At 33.0% G+C, this 14,231-nt stretch overlaps 1 non-coding gene across 1 annotated transcript; it reads right to left on the minus strand.

Moving 5' to 3' along the window:
- Positions 1-13,926: 13,926 nt before the first annotated feature.
- On the minus strand, positions 13,927-14,030 carry LOC112101307. Its single transcript, XR_002907433.1, has one exon. It is a non-coding gene; the product is annotated as a small nucleolar RNA R71 (small nucleolar RNA).
- Between the last annotated feature and the right edge of the window lie 201 nt (positions 14,031-14,231).

A 14,231-nucleotide genomic window follows, 5' to 3' on the forward strand; every position in this document is an offset into this window, starting at 1 on the left:
AAAATTAAATTTAAAATTTTATTTTTCCATAACAAAACAAAATAAGAAATCAACAAAGTATTTCAAAAATATTAGATATGGCAAAATGCTTGCCCGGCTCAGTCCATTAGTGGAACGTGCCGGCTGTACCATGCCGTGCCCTTATGGACTATTGGCTCATCTCTATTCCTAGTATTTTGAAAATACCTAACTGGACCCCTTCCTTTCATCAGTTTGGATTCTTCAATGAAATCGAACTTTGTATTATAGATCTTAGCGATGTTGAAACGAATAAAAGAAGCGCAGACGCAATAATTACTAACAGATTATGGCCTCATTATAATTCAATTGGGGAGGGTGGGTGAAAGGAAGAGAATTCAAAATCCTTTTGTCATTTCGTTTGCTATCGAATTCTGAATTCTGGTTGATAGCGGAATTAAAATGTATGAATTACCAACTTTGACCCCAACTTAATGCAAGGTGGGCCCGCATAAAACTTGGATTCCACCGATATCTTATTTAATGCAATATAAACATTTATTAATAAAAAAAATGAGTGGGACTATTAACACCTATCTACACACCTCTTAACACCCCTTGTCTTTATTAACCCTATTAAAATATTTAAAAATAATATAAAATTCTTACCCTTAATTAAAACTTATTAGTTTGAACTCATTCTTTAATTTTTATTATGAAACCCCATTTCAACAACACTATTTTTTTCCATTGAAAAGAAAAAATAACAGTTTCTTCTCTTTTCATATATAGTGATAAATTCTTTTCTTTATATATTTTATTTGAGCATAAAAACTTGAGTAATAAATAAGTTTCAAAGAGCTGTTCTTCATTATAGTCTGAAATTTCAGTGGTTTCAAGCTTAATTTGCTACTTGCCTTCGCCTTCCTTAACTACTTTTACCATCTTAAGAAACATGAAAATTAATTTTAGATGAAGGGAAATCTTGAAATGTGAGATGTTGTAATATCCGTTTTGGCACAAAATGAATTAGTTACATTTGAAAATATCTTTCCAATGGCATTCATCAAAGCTAGTTCATTTTGATGAGATGGACATGGACGATGGCTGAGATTGGATTTAGAGGAGTGTATGGTGGGATACAGTGGCGAAGGTAAAGGGAGGCTAACCCGGGCTGCACTTTTTGAAAAAAAAATTATAATTTAAAATTTTACTTTATTAATATTTATAAAAAATAAAAATAAATCTAATATTTGATAATATTTTTCTTATTTAAATTGTATTTTTATAATTTTAAAGTTAGATTTTTTTTATGTAGTGTGTTTAATTTCGTTTGTATAAAATAAATTTTTGGAGAAATAAATTTTATTTTTTAAAAAAATTTAGCCCACCTAAAAAAATGATGCTAGCTTCGCCACTGGTGGGATAGGGCCATTAATGAATTTGGTTATGCCCAATTGTTCGGGAATTTGTTTAAAGTGGTGGTGGTGGTATGAGATTGCAAAACTCTTGAATGAATATTTGCAGAATCCTACACTCGATGTGGCCGCCACTAGAACTTAGAACTCTTACATGAAAATATTTCATATAAAGAATTTTTAAGGAAAAATTTATTTGACTTTTGAGTGAGGTTTAATTAAAAATTATCTTATTATATAATTTTAATAAAGATTAAAATTGTAAAATAATTAAAGGGGTTTTAAGAGGTATTTGGAGGGATGCTAATAGTCCCACTCTAAAAAATTACTAAAAATTAATGAATTGATATGAAGATAGCTTTTAATTCATATTCAAGATCTTATTAATATATTTTAATGTAAAGGCATTGGATTTTGCTTCTAATGTTGAGAAAAAAAATTGACTTCATAATTATATTGGATTTTATATATACAGACACACGCTCATTCAATGTAGGAGTGATTAAATAGTAAAAAGAAATATTAAAATTAAAATTAATATGATAAAATTATATTAAAAATAAAAAAATAAAATTATAAATATGAATGCAATTTAAACTAATTATTTATTAATAATTAAATATTAAATACATTTCAAGTTTAAATATTTTTCAATAATAAATATTGATAATTTAACACTAAAAGGTGAAATTGTTCAAGAAAAAGTAATTTCTTTCTCATTAAAATTTCATACCAAACTAAATAAAGGAATTTGAAAATCATTGGTCCTCTCTTTTCTTCTCTATTCCTCTCATTTCATGTCCTCTCCTTTTCTCTAATTTCTTCAAACTAAACACAAACTAAAAATAGAAATCATTTCAATGAAAATTTTCATAAACCAAATTTTTTTTGAAACGTCATAAACCGAAATTTTGTGCTTTTTAAAATTCAAATTAAAACTCTCATCTTTTGTACAAAAAGTTTTGGAGTTAATTCTTTTTGTTTAAATAAAAATAAATTTACTGACACCCGCACTCCTAATTACAAATTACATCATTTTCTTACGCCAAATGGAACAACATTTGACAAATATGATGATCTTTGACCCAGACATGGAGTGGCCACAACTCACAAATGGGAATTATCTTATGTTAACAATTTTGGTGCCTCGCCATGGTCATAGGCATTGCATAAAAATATTTACAGTCATATGAATAATTTAAAACATTTGATAAAATTACTATACAATTTGTTGAGCGATTAATTTTGGATTATCCCCTTATAAATTAACTATCTTCAAATCAGTTTCTTTATTTTTTAAAACTTCAATTTATTTCTTATTTTAGTTAAGAAGACCCAAAAAATTTTATGAGTCAACCCCCATTTTTTCCTTACCTTTTGAACAAAAATAAAGGTAACTTGAGATTTTTAAAAGTAAAGAAGATAATTTGAAGATAGTTAATTCATGAAGAGGATAATCCGAAATTTACCATTGTAAGGAGCCAAGATTAAAGCGTTAAACATTTTTCAGCAAATAATTTACTTTCTACACAAAAAAATCATAATACACTATATGCACTGATACAGAACATGTACATACATGTATTTTTATTTGTTATTGGAATTTTGGAACAAAACCCACTAGAGGAGAGTGATATTTGGTAGATTTGGAAAATTTCTTATTCAGGATATTTTATATGTACACTTCGATGCATATTATTTGTCAATAACAGAAACTCCTCTTCTTTTATTTTTCCTCTCTTTCATACCATTTTCCTCTCTTTTTCTAAATTGTTTTATTAATTACTTTTCTTTTTTTGCAAAACAATTTCTTTCAAATGTTTGGAAATAATACAGACGTCCAATCCGTTATGCACTATCACATAGCTATCTAAACAGAGTGTCAGTAGATTTATGATATATTTGCAAATAAATTGTAATATTATATTTCAAAAAAGAAACAAGATTATACATAAATAGATTTTTTATTTTAAATTTTGTGAGCCGCGGCCCACAACAATAAAGTGGATGATTCCACAAGGAGGCTCACCAAATCTACCAAAATAACAAGTTTTGGTCGGTCAATCACACCGCCTAAACATAGATTATGAGCAATAATTAATTATGATACATCCACAAGAGTATTTCTCCAATAAAAAGAAACTTTCTTTAATTAAAAGTGTCATAATCCTATGTTGGACAGACACAAGATCCCCTCTTAAAAATTTTTATAAATTTCCGAATGGTAGAAGCATCAATCTTCTTACATCAACAACTATATTAAAGTGGCTTACCTTTGAGTATTCTGAAGAGTTAGATGGTTTCCCCTCCTCATTCTAGACAAATTGATGGGGAGAAAAGATTTGCGCCCAACTTGTTATTATTATAAAAAGAAGAATCAATAAAGAATACACAAACTGTACTAAAGTATATATTATTCGATAATCTGAAGTTAAAAAAGGCCAGGTACATAGATAATGATTCGTTATGAAAGCCAAGAGAATCTCAAGATGGAAGATTTTGGATAGAATACTGGAAACTAGTTTTCATGATGCATCATGAAAGTTAAGCATAAATTTTTAATAATGAACAAATTGTTGTACCTTTCACTTCTCTACTCTCTTTCATATATCACTTTCCTCTATTTTTCCAGAAAACAATTTTAACAATATTGATATTTTTCCTACCCCGATAGCCTGCACTAATGAAAATAGGACACAAACAATATGGAATCATCAACTTTGTAACCAGTAAGGAAAGTGGATACTAATACCTGAAAAAGTATTATAGGCGATTATTTTGATAAAAGATAAGTAATCTACATTATTGAAAAGAAGTTCAGTCTAAATTATATTGCATCACCTCGAAATAAGTAGATATTTTGTTTGGGACAATTTACAACAGAAAATATAAAAATTGACTCCCTATTTAACTTCAAGGTAATTAGAGAATTAACACAATCTAGGATACACAATCCTTTTCCACCAAGTCAGATAGCTCAAATCAATGGTTACTCCTTTACATAGGTTACCCTCAACTGATTTGGAGCAGAATCATGCACAATATGATCAATTTACTTGAACTTATGATCCATCCTTACTTTTTAGGTTTATATAAGATATTGCTAATTAGTATAGTGAAAATTTCCAAACATGTTAGTAATTTGAAAAGATATTGCCAGAATGATCATATTGTGGGTACAATGTATATGGCAACAATCAATCTCGTTACCAGTATATTCATATAAATTTGCAGGCATATAGCATATTGCAGTACAATAACGGCACCGATATATGTGAGATTTTAAGATTCCCTTATTCGATAGATGTAGAAAATTTGAAAACATACTGGGCAATTCTTCTTGCTTTGTAACAGCAATATTCAAATGTGTTATGTTTTAATACCTTCAGACAATAGATAATATTTTCCAACTCCAAAAGCAACCTATATGACGAAAGAGATTTATATGGGTAGGTATGAAGTGGGCACAAGTGTAATGACTAACAGGTTAGACAAGCCAAAAAAAAAAATTGCTGCCGAATTGTTAAAAATTAAAGAATCTTTTGTTGGGGAAAAATCAGGTTTTTAAAATTTTTATAAAACCTTTTAAGGACCGCTCTCATATAATATATAGGAATACGTAATTCAGAAATCGTACCTTGAAAATCTGAGTTGGCTTTTTCCGCTGAAGTGATTTAGGCTCCTAGATCACGATCCGCCACCACCACTCCTGTTAGATCACGATCCGTCACCACCACGCTTGTTAGATCACGAACTGTCTCCAATGATCTTCCAGGTTATGACTCAGGTTCGATCTGCACTTGACGTGTGGGCGTCTTTATCACTACCAAAGCAACTAGCACGAGAAAATTTTTCTCTCAACAATGGAGAGAAAAATCTTTTTCTCTAATTTGTATAAAAAGTGGCTTCTCTACTTTTCTTTAGGGAAAAATAAGCCTTATATATCTCCCTTTAATGAAAACCCTAGGCTCCAAATAATGTCCTAAATAAAACTCACGTTTATTTACTTTTTCAATAGGGGACCCACCTTATAAAATAACATAAGGCCCCTTATACAAAAGCTAATTAAATGGAGCCTCCCACTAAATGATATATTTAGGCTTTTAACCCAAATCGCTAGTTATCTTACTTATTAGTCCAGTAGTGGTGCAGTCAATTAAATGAGCTAACCCAGGGATCATTTGGGAACATACAAAAGTGGCTACAATAATTAGGCCTGTAATTAAACTAGCCCAATTATTTAATTCCAAATCTACTCCACTAAAAGATTGGAACTGACTTCCATAATTGTATGCTCAAATAATAATTCGTCCCAAGCCACATTGATTTCTTTACTGCACAATCCTTTGTACCACATCGTTAATTAAATTGATATCTCAACTGTCCAATCAATTTAATAACATCTTATTCCTTGATCCTTACTGGTTTTCTCTAATGATCATTTTCAACATACTAAATATGTTGACATACTCTGGCCAGAGAATTCTATGATCAAGTGCCGAAAACCCATCAAGAGATGTGTTGTACAAATTCTATATTGTTAATCCATAACTCCAATACTCATAATTGCTCCCACCAAGATACCGGGTAATCTTGACCACAAGAATGTGTCGTGCCCATTGGTAACTCAAATGGAATAACAATTACAATCATGAAATCATAATTAACTCAAGATTAAGATTACAGTAAAATCAACGCCTATGAGATTTAATAAATCTGATAGTTATTACAAAGTTAATTAAATCTCATATGTGATCCTGTTTAATGTAGTCGTACTACATTAATAAATTCATACATGATTAAGACAAATCATTCAATGAATTTATTACAGTCTATACCTAAATAAAGTGCCCAACTTTATTTATCAACTGCGAACTAAATTTATTTAATCATAAGATAACTTGTATTTATGTCTTTTGTGAATCCACATGGTGATCACATAAATACATATAATATGATTAAATGGACTTTAATACAAATATTAATGCAATTAAGATATTTGAATAAAATACCTCATTTATTTTATTAATCAGAAAAATTGTTTATTACAATTAAATAAACACATATACTTTTAAAGAGCATATTTTCCCAACAATCTCCCACTAGCTCTCAAAGCATATTTGGCATCTCACGCATGCCCATGGAATCTAAGTGCAAGTTAAAAGGTTTCCCAGGTATGGCCTTAGTAAAAGGATCTGCCAAGTTTTGCTGTGACGCAATCTGAGTAACCTCCACATCACCTCTCTGCACTATATCCCTTATAAGATGATACTTCCTCTCAATATGTTTTTGTTTCTTGTGGTTCCTTGGTTCCTTAGATTGAGCTACCGCACCACTATTATCGCAAAATAGTTTCAGGGGTGCAGTTACAGCAGGTACCACCTCAAGATCTTGTAGGAACTTGCGGAGCCATACAGCTTCTTTTGCAGCTTTGGATGCAGCCACATATTCAGCTTCAGTTGTGGAGTCTGCGATACAAGATTGTTTCACACTCCTCCAACTAATAGCTCCACTTCCCAATGTAAACACATAGCTGGAAGTTGATTTTCTGGAATCCTTATCTGACATAAAGTCAGAATCAGTATAACCCACTGGAATGAGTTCATCACCAGAATACACAAGCATATAATTTTTAGTTCTTTTCAGATACTTCATTATATGCTTGACCGCAGTCCAGTGTTCAGGTCCAGGATTAGATTGATATCTACTAACCATCCCTACCGCAAAACAGATGTCTGGCCTAGTGCAAAGCATGGCATACATAAGACTTCCCACAGCTTTTGCATAGGGAATTTGTCTCATTCTCTCTATCTCTTCAGATGTTTTAGGTGATTGATCCTTAGAGAATGTAATTCCATGTCTGAATGGTAATAAACCAGTCTTGGAATTTTCCATGCTAAATCTAGCCAATATCTTATCGATATAGACCGCTTGAGACAAGGCTAAAGTTTTATTCTTCCGGTCTCGTAATAATTTGATACCAAGAATATAACTTGCCTCTTCCAGGTCTTTCATATCAAATTGTTTTGCTAACCAACTCTTTATTGTAGTCAATATTCCTATATCGTTTCCAATTAGGAGAATATCGTCTACATAAAGAATTAGGAAGGCTACATATTTTTCTTGAATTTTCTTGTACACACATGGTTCATCAATGTTCTGAATGAATCCAAGCGATTTTATCGCTTGATCAAATCTGATGTTCCATGACCGGGATGCTTGCTTCAATCCATAAATGGATCTCTGCAACTTACATACCATGTGTTCTTGGCCTCTTTGTATAAATCCATCTGGTTGCTGCATGTAGATGTTTTCTTCAAGATGCCCGTTGAGAAAGGCAGTCTTGACATCCATTTGCCAAATTTCATAATCTAGCACTGCAGCAATGGAGAGCAGAATCCTGATGGATTTAAGCATAGCAACCGGAGAAAAAGTTTCCTCATAATCGATTCCCTCTTTCTGAGTAAACCATTTGGCTACTAATCTTGCTTTAAATGTTTCCACCCTTCCATCTACTTCTCTTTTTCTCTTGTAGATCCACTTGCATCCTATAGGTTTTACCTCATTTGGTGCCTCTACAAGTTCCCAGACTTTATTGGAATACATAGATTCCATTTCTTGATTCATGGCCTTTTTCCAAAATTCAACATCTCTATCTATTAGAGCTTCGTTGTAACTAGTGGGATCTTGTACATGTTCATCTGAGATAGCCGTATAGGTTTCTCCCAAAAGCATGTATCTCGCAGGTAACCTAGTTACCCTCCCACTACGATGAGGTTCTAAAAGTGATGGTTGTTCAGGGTTAATCCTGTGTTGATCATCTAGTTGTTGCTGTTCTTCCTGTTCTGTAACAGGCATTGAAAGCTGAGCATCAACCTGATCACCTGACAGTTCTTCAAGTATTACCTTACTCTTAGGTTTGAAGTTATTCATATAGTCTTCCTCAAGGGAAGTGAAATGTGTGCTCACGATCACTTTCCTATCTTGAGGACTATAAAATAAACCTCCCCTTGTTCCTTTGGGATACCCCACAAACATACAAACCTCAGAACGTGAATCCATTTTGTCTGCCTTTGGTTTCAGCACATGTGCTGGTGATCCCCAAATACGGACATGTCATAAACTTAGTTTGCGACCTGACCATAATTCTATTGGGGTTTTAGGCACTGACTTAGATGGAACTAAGTTCAAAAGGTAAATTGCAGTTTCCAGTGCTAGTCCCCAAAAAGAGATTGGTAATGACGAATAACTAAGCATAGATCTCATCATATCCAAAAGAGTTCTATTTCTTCTTTCAGCTACCCCATTTTGTTGTGCTGTTCCCGGGGCAGTCAATTGAGATATAATCCCATTTTCAACCAGATACTCTTTGAAATCTCCTGAGAGAAATTCACCACCTCGATCAGATCGAAGTTTCTTTATGTTCTTATCTAATTGCTTTTCTGTCTCAGCCCTATACTCTTTGAATTTCTCAAGAGCTTCAGACTTATGACGCATCAGATAAACATAACCGTATCTTGAGTAATCATCAGTAAAAGTGATGAAATACTCATAACCTCCTCGAGCTTGTACATTGATTGGTCCACATACATCTGTATGTACCAATTCAAGTGGTACTGTTGCACGTACTCCTTTGGCCGAGAATGGCCTTTTGGTCATTTTCCCTTCTAAACAGGGTTCACAAAGTGGCAATGATTCATTTTCTAATGGACCCAAGAGCCCATCTTTGATCATTCTCTGTATCCTATTTTGGTTTATATAACCCAAGCGTAAATGCCAGAGGTAACATTGGTTGGAAGAAATATTTCTTTTCTTAGATAAATGTGTATGCTCATCATTATTTATCACTGTGTCATGCATAGAATGGATCATTGGACTTAAATGATATAAATTATCTTCCAATGTACCAGAACAAATAAGTCTCTTATTATGAAAAATAGAAACAGAGGATCCAAAATTTACAGTGTACCCTTGCTTTGACAAACAAGCTACTAAAATTAAATTCCTCTTAATGTCTGGAACATAAAGACAATTATTCAAAACTAAAGTCTCATTATTAAAAGATAATAAAACAGATCCAGTCTTTACTGCTGACACGAACTGTCCTGTCCCTAACTGCAGCTTGACGCTTCCTTCACTTATTTTCCTGGTTTCCTGAAACCAATAAAGTGAATTACAAATATGATTAGTTGCTCCTGAATCCAACACCCAAGTGTCAATAGGATTCTGAACAAAACAGGCCTCAATTACAAAAAAATTTCCCATACCTGATTTCACAATCTTAGGGCAATCCTTTTTCCAGTGACCTTTCTGTCCACACTTGAAGCATTTGCCTTTCGGCTTGCCATCTTGCTTGGTAGACGGTCTCTTTTTCCCAGCTTTCTTCTTACCTTTGCCTTTCGGTTTAGGCCCAGAAGATGAACCTTTTTCAGTAATATTTATGCTTCCTAGAGATTTCTCAGCACGATAGATCTCTTCAGCAGAATGGAGTTCGTTCATCAATTCAGTTAAGGTCATGTTTCTTTTGTTCATGTTATAATTGACCTTAAACTCCTTGAATGTTTCTGGCAGAGATTCTAGCACCATGTCAATCTTTGAGTTATCATCGATTTGTGCTCCCTGAATCTCAGCCTCATTCAAATAGTCCATCATTTTGAGGACATGATCACGAACTCTTGTGCCCTTCCCCATTTTACTGTTCATAATTCCTTTCAGCGTTGCTTGTCTCGCAGAGCGAGTACTCTGCCCGAACATCTGTTGGAGACTATCCATTATTTCAGTGGCAGTCTCCAAGTTCTGATGTTTGGTCTGCAGAATATTAGAAATCGAGGCTAGAATGTAGCACTTTGCCATTTCATTGGCCTTTTGCCATTTCTCATAAAGCCTCCTCTGATTTCTATGAGCATCATCCGCTGGAACTGGGGGGCATGGCTGGGTTAAGACATATTTATAATTTTCAGCAGTCAGGACAATGAATAGATTTCTTTTCCAATCTATGTAGTTTTCTCCAGTGAGTTTGTTTTGACTCAGAATAATAGTAAGTGGGCTTAGGGAAGACATTTTCTGAAAAATAAAACATCCATGCATAAATAATTTGAAATAATATTCACAATAAATGACAAAAATGCATAAAACCATAAATGCATTTTAATTTATTGTAACGATAATCTAGTTCCGCTTTGACAAGCTATCCGGTGGGGAAGTCATGTCTATACTTACTAGACCCAATTACCCATTGGATTATTTACTTTCATGTAGAGACATGATAAATAATTATCGTTATCTTTTTGGGCCTAAATTTGTTAACAGAGCTTCGTTGGGAAGGTTAATAACAAATTTCAGTTGAGTGTATAACCACTGTTTCAATCTACGTATTTTTCATATCAATAGTCACCGTTGGGGTGAACAATCGATTGAAAAATATTTCAATTTTATCTTTGAAGAAGTTCATCAAATAAAATATTTAATATATATACCCTCCGAAGGGAGCATCACCGTATCATGAAGTCGAGGTATATATATAATTTTATTATTGAACTAACAATGGAACCCGTGGGAAAATTATCTTGAATTTTCCCTCTCCCACTCAATATTTTAAAATTGGTTTTTCCTTTTTAAAACATACATATTGTTAATTGCATGCTTCCTATAATATTATCTAGATGATATCAAATATTATTAAGCATGTACAAATTTCAAACAATATAATGAGATTCATTATTAATGAATGACATGTAACATTATGCATAGAGTGGCACTACCTATTCTATATGACATGTTATCATGGCATGTTATCATCCAAAACATAACATATAGAAAAACAATTAAATAATCTTAATTCATGGCTTTCCTAATAATGAAAAATACATTAACTCTAAGCCTAATCTTCATTGGGCTTCTTGTCAATATCCATCTTCCATGATCTTGTTTTTGTTAATGGACTAGGGGAAATTGGGCTTTTTAATTTATAATTGGTCCAATTTTTAATTTTAAAAAGAAATAAATAAATAGATATTTTTATTTTTTTTATTATTAAAATAAAACTTTTGGACCAAAAATAAATTTAATGTATTTAATTTTGTCTATGCATTTTTAATCCATTAAGCCCAATTGAAATTGGGCCTAAAACTAGGATTAATTAAGCCCAAAACTATGTTTGGACTTAAATGCAAAAAATTAAAATTTTCTGCCCACAAGAAACAAATATGAAACTATAGGGACCTCCATGGTAAAAACCATGGAACCCTAAAATCACATTTTTCTTTTCCTCTTCTTCCCCAGCCGCCACCAGCAGAAACGGCCATTGTTCAGGCCAATCTCACCGGACAGCTGTTGAGTGTTAGAAAATGCATATTTATAAAGGAGAAAACCGTCATTTTACATTTCAAGTCTTACTAACAACCCTTACTTTTATGTATTTAACCTTCTTGTGATTTAATTACATGTGTTTTATTTTAATTAAGTATTTTATGTATTTTAGGGGCATTATAGTTATTTCACAATAAAGGAGAGATCAGACGGCAAAACGGACATCACTTTGGAACTCAGGACAGTCGAAAACCTTAAGAGGAGCATAAAAGGAAAAATGGCACTATTCACATGTACGGTACTGTATACGTTACTGTTCACGACACTGTTCACATAGACGGATGATGACGTGGCATTGACCGATGATGTGGCATTGACTGATGAGGTGTCACGATCCTGTTGGACTAAAATTCTTATGTACTGTTGATGGTGACATGGCAGCATATCAGTGGACGAAAAATCTTGCGTACGGTGCATGCATCACACAGGATTATTTTCAACCAAACCGCGTTACTGTTCATCCGGGTCAAACCGCGTTACTGTTCAAAGTCGGGTCAAACCGTGTTACTGTTCATCTGCGTGGTCAAACCGTGGACTGTTGACTGATGACGTGGCGCAATCCTGAGCGTCCAAACTGTTTTTAATCTGATGGCCATGATTTACTCCATGTATCTATAAAAAGGGGGCCTCTCCCCCCTAATTTGATATCTCTGAATCCATTTTTGGGATCCATTTTCTATAATTCCTTCTCTATCCTGTATTTTCTTCGTATTTTAATAAATTCCTATTTTGCCCCTAGTTCAATTATGAGTGGCTAATTTTCTTTCAAGCTTGGGTTGAAGGTGAAGTCTCAACATGTGTCATGGGCTTAATTTGGTAAATTTATTTTCTCTTCCCCTCTAGTTTTTGTGGATGTTTTGACTTCTCGTCGACAAATAATACTAATCTTGTCTAGTACTGCCTTGGTTTCACCGGCCCTCTAGTATAAGGTTATTATTATTTGGCACGATAAGCCCTTAGCATTAGAGCGTGGTTCATGAGGTGTGGATTCCCCCCTCATGATTTAATTATCATTAATAAGGAATATTTAGCCCATGATGCATGTTGATACGGATCCAGATACCCAAGTACGTCATTTTAATAGAATTCTCTTCAATTTATTCTCACAATTTCTATTCCAATTTTAGAATTTATTCTTGCCATTTTAATTTAAGTCTTAGCATATTCCAAATCATTTCCACCACAAATCCAATCACCCATTTACAAAATTAATTCTACACAATTAAAATCCACCTCCTCGTGGGATCGACACTCGTCACCATTGATCTATACTATAATAGATTCGTGCGCTTGCGAGTACATTAAAATTTGCACAACAAGTTTTTGGCGCCGTTGCCGGGGAGGTAAGTAATTTTAATTCATAGAATTAATTTTTGTGAATAATTTCTTTTATTTGTTTTCTTGTATTTTTTTTATTATAAAAAAAAAAGAAAAAAAAGAGTGAATCTACATTTAAAGGTTAGTATTTCTTTTATTTTTTCTCTTCTTTAAAATTCTGTAATTTAATTTTCAATTTATTTTTCTTTGTAATTTTTTTTGTTTATTTTATTAATTTAATTTTTAGTTAATTTATTTCACGTATTTATTCTTGTGTATTTTTATAGAAAGGTTTTAATAGCGCAATAAGGTTAGTATCGTAATTTCTCCCTCTTCTTTATTTTTATTTGTTTTGTTCTCATCCTTATTTTTATTTTATTTGTTTTGCATGCATGGTCGTAGGTTATTATTACCTAATCTTGAACCTATAGACCTTGAATTAGAAAAAACACTTCGCACACACAAACACGTTAAAAATAAAATGGATTTACAAGCACCACAGGAGAGGCCATTTAAGGACTATTTTAGTCCCTTAGCTAATTTGAGCACGTCATGCATAAGATACCCAAATGTAGCTGCTAGGAGTTTTAAACTAAAACCTAGTGTGCTAAATTGTCTCCCCACATTCTATGGCCTAGAAAATGAGGACCCATATAATCATTTGAATGATTTTCATGCAATTTGTCAAACATTTAAATATGAGAATTTTTCAGATGATGATGTTAAACTCAAATTATTCCCATTTTCTTTAAAAGATAGAGCTCGTTCATGGCTTAATACATTACCTGCTAATAGCATTGCATCATGGGAACAAATGGCAACTAAATTTTTAAATAAATATTTCCCAGTGCATAAAACCAATGCTATTCGCAGGGAAATCTCGGAGTTTACCCAGAGAGATGACGAGCAGTTTTTCGAAACGTGGGAGCGATTCAATGGGCTACTCTTGAAGTGTCCACATCATGGGTACAAAAAATGGCACCAATGCCAATACTTTTTGGAGGGATTATTGCCGAATGTGCAAGAATGGCTAATGGCAACAAGTGGAGGAGAGCTAATGTCAAAAAGTGCATCAGAAATTTGGGAATTCTTCCAGCGACAAGCAGATAATTCCCAACAACAGAGTCGGTCACTCAGGACTACTAGAAGAATTAAATGAGTGAATGAGGT

The sequence above is a fragment of the Citrus clementina genome, unplaced genomic scaffold (genome assembly GCF_000493195.1).
Source record: "Citrus clementina cultivar Clemenules unplaced genomic scaffold, Citrus_clementina_v1.0 scaffold_2, whole genome shotgun sequence".
NCBI classification, from domain to species: Eukaryota; Viridiplantae; Streptophyta; class Magnoliopsida; order Sapindales; family Rutaceae; genus Citrus; species Citrus x clementina.